Below are 6,892 nucleotides of genomic sequence, written 5' to 3'. Positions count from 1 at the left end.
TGCAGCTGGTTTATTTTTCTTAAACGATCAAAACCACGCAGCTTGAAACATGGTAGAAAGGCATCTCATTAGAATTTAATTTCAAAAGTAAAATCACGTAAGACGCGGCTGTGACTGCTCTCAGAAAAACTACAGTTACCCTTCACTCTGAGCGTAGTGTCTCCAGTCCTACTGACAGCAACCTGTAGTAGTAGTCAGAACAGTGCATTTGTGACAGGTAAAGCATTAAACGATTGCAATCTGCTTTCTGCCTCCCAAAGGGGAGGATGATTCATCCTGCAATTGAATGCCTTTGCCCTGCACCAATTAATAACAGCCATTTGCATCGGGAATTCGAACGCATGCTGGCTCAGCTGGCAGATTCTATTATGGCTGGTGGTATCAGTGAAGTACCAGATATAACTGAGATACGAACTTTGTCATAGGCTTTGTTGGCTGCCAAAAGAAACAATGCAAGCCATGATTTACCTCTTCTAAATAACAAGTTGTGCTAACACGAATTCTGAAAATATTTACGGCTATTTCTGTAAATCTTAAAATCTATGTACTATCAGGTACCTTAGGCTGAATTTCTAAATAAGACCCAAAATTCAAGGCATCTTAATCAATCAAAGGCTCGTGCTTTTACATGTGTGATATGAACAGCCAAAAATTACAGGCATAATGTTGATGCAGACTCTTGATTTGATTCTAAAAGGTTGACGTCAGGACTCAGTACTATCCTTTTTCAGACTAATGGACTGTAGCAGCCAGAGAAGTAAATTATTTCAGTTCCCAGTTGTCTCATCTGGGCAAGTGGTGATGCTAGAAACCAAACCTTCAAAGTCTATTCATGGTATAACATATACAGCAAACCTGTTCTGTAAGATCTGAGTAGTTCAATTCCTATGTCCAACTTCTACCCAGCAGGTGACTTGTTTGGGCCATGGAAGGACTCCTGCATGTTTTACAGTGGATATAGACTACCCAGTGGTGCCACTGCTTACCATCAACATTCCTTCTTGCATACCATTTAGCTGCTCAAACAACATGTCAGCATATTTTTATGTTTCAAGTTCAGCAAACATTGTGCATTAGGTCTAACCACTTATAAAAATATAAGTTTATTAATTTTGCTTGATATCACACATGAGGTTCAGTAGGCATCTGCTCCACAGAACCAACTTTGAAAAGCCAGGTATCATTACATCCTTCTCCCCTCTGCAGTGCCACAGCAGTTTATGCCAGCTCTGGCTGCTCTGCTTGCACTCCTGCTCTGTTTCTTGGCTGCATGTTGTCTCCCTGTCCCCTGAGACAGCACTGGTGTTTGTGTAACTATATAGTATGCTGGTTCAGGGAACTGGTCTAGCTGCAAACTGTTTTACTCTGTCAAGGGATGAGTTTCCTGCTGACCGTGTCAGTGATTGGGTTAACTGTGCTCAGTGTTAGGGGAGGGGAGGAGGGAAAAAGCAAAGTGAGACTGCAACAACTTGGATTTCTTCCATTTGCTATTGAAAGCAGCAGCTCTGTTTGTTCTTCTCTGGATTTATATACATGGAAATGATCAAATTGTTTCAAATTCTGAAAATGTAACAAGTCTAAACTACAACAACAAAAAAAAAAATTAAATAACCCAAAGAGTCTTCCCACTAACAGTGACTTTCAGTTACTCAAGATTTGTTGGATTGAATTTGCAGACCCAGAGCAATATGTTAGTGGATCTGCTGAACTATTTTCAGAACAGACTGTGATGCTGGATAACCCTTCTTGAACTGTTCTGGAAAGCTTGATTCAGTGTTTCAAGAATTGTTTCTCTGTTTTTTTTTTTTTTTTAATCTGGTCTTGATTTTTGTCTTGCTACCTTACCTACAAACTTTACACCGATGTAGAAGAACTTGAGATGGGAATGGTTGTTTTGGTTCTCCTATAATTTTACTTTTTTTATGTTCTGAAACCAGAGATTTTTACTAACCTTCATGTTTATTTATAACTTCATTAGGAAATGGGAAGGAAATAGAGGAAAACCAAAATTTGTGGTAATGGGAAGCATTTTTGTTCCATTTCTGTACTTCACAAATGTCCAGGATCTTCGGTGACTGAGACAGAACCTCTCAGTCGCTTAGTCCAGTATTACCAGATGAGCTGCTTGTAGCCTGTTCTGCTTCCTGGCACTCATTGCAATGGTGTCAATTCTTTCCACAGTGTCTGCACTTTTTTTTGCACTTTTTGAGAAATTCCTACAACCTGTGAAGTTTTTGTTTGTTTTTTTTTTTTTTCAGAGCAAAAGCAACAACCAACCCCTCTTTTACTTGGTCAGTTGCTTCTCTCATGGGTCAACAAATAGTGGAGGGGAAGCAAAAGCAAAGTAAACAAAGATCCGCATTTAGCTTACATCAGAGAAATGTTGCAGGTTTTAATCAAGGCTCTGGCCTCAACAATTATAACTCAGGTGAGAGGGCACTTCATTTTGCTCTGTTTCTGTTGCTTCTCCCCAAATGGTTTTGTAAACTCCATTAGGATGATTCTTTCCTCTCTATATCTGGTATTTTCCTCTGAAGCCCATTGTCAGCACCTGGTCTATATGTTTTCATAAAGCACTTCTTTCTCCAACTCTGCAATGAAAGGAAAGTACAGAGCTCAGGAAGCAAAAATTCAATGTCCTCCAAGGGTTGTTGCTGAGAAACAAAATAAAGATCAAAATATCTGAGATTAAAACTGAAGCTAATACAGGTTTTGTCAGGCAATTCAAAAGAAGGTCCCTTTAGTCTGGAATACAAACATTTGAAAAAAAAAGCTTCATAGAGTTTGAAAAATCCATTTGGATTAATTTCCCTGAGTGTCCTGTAGTTAAACTCAATATCTAAAGAATCTCATCTAGGCCTGTGCTCAGTTTTTTTCTCTGAGCCCTTTATTAAAAATTAAATACACCATGACAAACCAATCCATGCTAAAAATGTAACTGATCTGAAAATTGACCCTTTAAAAAAAGATAAAAAAAAAAAACAACAATAAAACACTGAGTAGTATTTTTCCCAGCATCTGAATTCTACACAAAAAATTACTGCAGTGTTTAAAAAGTTTGTTGTAGAAAACTTTGACACAGTTCTTATTTGAATTTACAGAACCTTGTTGAGTAGGAAAAAAAGATATCTAAAAGACTTTTCAGTTTCTAAAGATGAAATTAAGGTATCTTTTTATAAATGGTTATTCCGTGTATCAAATACAGTTATAAGCAATTTTACAAGTCAAGCAGAAGTTCCTTAAAGTAAATAAATGTTGAAGATAAGTGGCACCATAGTGTCCTCTTGTGGTCTTTTAATGTTTAAACTGTGATGTTTTCTAGCAGAACAGCAAAATTTTCAGTTGCCTTTAGCATAAGAGCTCCTGTATTACTATAATGTGGTTTTTCCTTGCTTTACTTTTCTCCTGGAGATGGCATATGGAGGATTTCACATTGTGTCTCCTACAAGCATTGACTACCATCCCCCATTCTTCACATGTACATGTACATGTTGTGGTCCTCTCCAAAGGACCTCTTCCAGCCACTGCCTATCTTTGTCATGGGTGAACTAGATCCTGGTCTTTGTTAGTCACAACCTTTGCAGACAGGTTGCAAATTTCTGGCCTGCTTTGTCCACAAGCTGGTGTGATCCTTGGATGTGGAGAAGCAGGAATGTGCTGAAAATTGAAGTTCACTGTGGTGAAATGCTGGTCATGAACTTGCAGAATTCCTGTCAAGCCTCATGTCCAGGGAAGCTGTACCTTGGCAGTGACAAATTTTGTTTTGTTATTTTTTTCTGATGTCAGCTCTTGGCTACTTGTCATCCAGGTTCCACTCCAGTGGGAAAAATCTTTCAAAACAATAAATAGCAGTTAGAGATTCCCTGCTATGTGTATCCCAGCCTTTCTCTTTACATAGTTTTTAAATATCTCTATGCTTGGTAAAAAAAAGTTGGCTTCAAATCTTGCAAGTGTTTAATACTTCCAGGTATCAGGGTGTTGTGCTTAACTGTATGGGAGCTAACTGAGCAGGCTTTCAGTTTCCCAGAGATCTTTTTACTATGCTAGATCTATGCTGTCTATAAATCTGCCAACCTTTCCTCTAGCCAGCAACCTTATTTCTGTTCTAACAGAATGTATTTTATTTCTGGGCCAGTACCATGCTACTAACTGGATGATTCACGACATTTCACCTTATATGGTTTAGAATTTCCCATGGTTTCAAAGCACAGTTTCATAGATTGTCCTGTTGACAAAGAGGAGAGGAGCATCATACTGGTCTGTATTAACAGAGATGCAATATGATTACGATCTAAAATACCAAAATAAAGGTATTCCACTCAAGAAGTTTTATGTATTTTGGATAAACAGTTATGGATTATCCTTCAGGCTTCTAGGGCAGTGCATCCTCTGTATATACCTCTGAGCAGGCCACTTATTCTGCCTGGGGACATAAATATTACAGTCAGCAATGATAGCAATAAATGGGCAGATTACTCCATCAATGAGGTATTTCAAAGCTTCATTTACAGAAAATTAATTTAAACTTCTGAGGTATTATGCCCCAAACAATGTTAGGGGCAACATAATTTTACAGATGAATTAAAAAAAACCAAAAAACTGAATTGTAATTTCATGACATATTTAATTCTAAGGGTGATAATTTTTTCTTGGCCTTGATTTTCCTAGTTAGACAAAATAAACTATTTAAAATTAGGCATTTCCTCATGAAATTCAGAAAGAAGGGAAGATAAGAAGGAACTGTTTTTAAATTGTTATTAACTGCAAATCATATAATCAAAGACACAGTTCAGTTGTTAATTAATAAGCCACTGGGCATTTGTGAACTGCTTTAAGTAGGTATAAGCTTCCAGCTGAAAGGTCCTAAAGAAAAGTAGCTCCTTGCCACATCTGCTTTGAAAAGCAAGATGAGAAGGAAGTGCCCAGTCTAATTCTCTTCCTGATGACTCTAAAAACATTAACTTTGGGGACATATTTCTTATCTAGGGCAGCTTACTTAGACCAGAGACTTCCACTCAAAAGCTTTATAAAGTGGAAAACAGGAAAGAAGACGACTGAACATGAACTAACTGGCTTAATGGGGAGTTATAATTTTTTTCTCTATAAAATTATTTATTCCCTACCAATTACGTATTTTCCTGTTTTCTTGCTGGGCTTTAGCTTATTAGGTCATACTTTTCATAAACACTAATGAAATGTAATTAAACCAAAGAGGGTAAAACAGAAAATGCTATTTTTTGGCCCATTGTTCTACATTCCTCTAAGGGAAAAAATATTGCTGCAGATAGGACAGTGGACTAAGTGGTGCATTAGGATGCTTCTCATCTGTCAGAACTAATGCTTCTAAAATTACCAGAAATGCTTTCTAGATTGTTAAAATTGGTCAAACTTGCCCACAGAAATGGCAAGTAAAACTTTACAGTGGGACTGCATTTAAAAACGTGCTCATTTTAGGGTTACTGAGGGGAAAAAAAATCTCACCCTAGGCCAAAACCCATGAATTTTGAATAGAGGAAATTCTGTTGGTTTTTTTTTCAATCTCCTCCAAAATCGATGACACTGTTATAGATACATATGGCCACATGAAGATCGTTTTTGTTTCCCCTAACAGAGCAAAGAGACAAAAGCAAAATGTAGGTTATATGAAAGCATAGGAGTCTTACAGAAGTCTTTCCATCTGTCTGATCAATACTAAGAGGTGTAATTGCTCTGACTTTCTCCAGAGGTGGTCTACCAGCAACTTGGTATTAAGTGAACTGAGAGACTTGTACCCCCTTGGCAGTAGTCATTCCACAGCATGGATCCTTCATGTTTATTTCAAAACTCACCTAATTAAAAGTAGACTTAGTTCTCCTGAACAAAGCACTCTCCCTCATGTTTGTTTCTCTTCTGCTCATTACAAATTTCTCTTTCTCCCAGTGACCTGGGGGTTGCTTTGTCAAAAAGGCAGGACAAATTCAGAAAGCTGGGAATAAGGTGGTTCTGAGCACAGGAAACGTTTAGTCCTAGACTCTTCCTCCACGCTAAGCTTTGTATCCTTCCATAGACTCCTGTGTGATCTGAAGACAAAACTTAATATTATTACTTGATTAACTTGTCGCTGTACAAAGATTTCTTGATCAGTGAGTATTTTAGTAAAAAAAAAATTCTACAGAACTAGTTTCAGTTGACAGCCCACAGTAAAATGCACAAACTGTTTTCCTAGAGCTTTTTTCTGATGATTACACAACACATTAGAAAGGGATCTTTTTACTGTCAAGGCCATCTTTCAAACACAGGCAATAAATAGCATTATCAACTATTAATTCACGTTTAAACTCCATGTGAAGGCTACCATACACAAAATGAGGGCCAAGATACCCATTGCTGGCGCCAGCTTTTTCAAATGTGAAGGCAAAATCGAATTTTGCTTTCTCGGGGACAGGAGGCTGCGAGTCTGGCGTGCCCCAGGCTTGAGGAACCCTGCCGCCACCGAGGCGTCAGGGAGGGGGTGTCACCCCACTGCCTTCCTTGAGTGGGACAGAACAATGGTGCACCCCGGCCCCTGCCTCTGCAGCGAGGCGACAGTTCATCAGCCCTGGCCGTCTGCTGTCTTAGCAACTGTGTGCTTTGCATACAGCTACAAACACCCTCGGCTCCAGCCTGCATGCAAATCTCCCCGGGGCAGCGCTCTTACTCCCGCTGCCCCCACGCCTTTGGCGCTGCCATGTTTCCCGTGGGCTTGCTCCGCTTGCCACGTCCCTGTTGAGGGTTTCATGCAGCCACAGCCGAGGGCAGGCACAAGGGGAATCACTGTGTGCTGCCACTGCAAGCACAGAAAGCGGGTCCAGCTGCCGCTACCGGCACCTGCATGGACCGAGCGCCACTCTCGGGGTGCCAGCGCCCGCTTCAT

Source organism: Manacus vitellinus, unplaced genomic scaffold (assembly GCF_001715985.3).
Source record: "Manacus vitellinus isolate BGI_N305 unplaced genomic scaffold, ASM171598v3 scaffold_10_pilon, whole genome shotgun sequence".
Taxonomy (NCBI): Eukaryota; Metazoa; Chordata; class Aves; order Passeriformes; family Pipridae; genus Manacus; species Manacus vitellinus.
The sequence above is the reverse complement of the archived record's forward strand: the minus strand, read 5'-3'. Positions refer to the sequence as shown.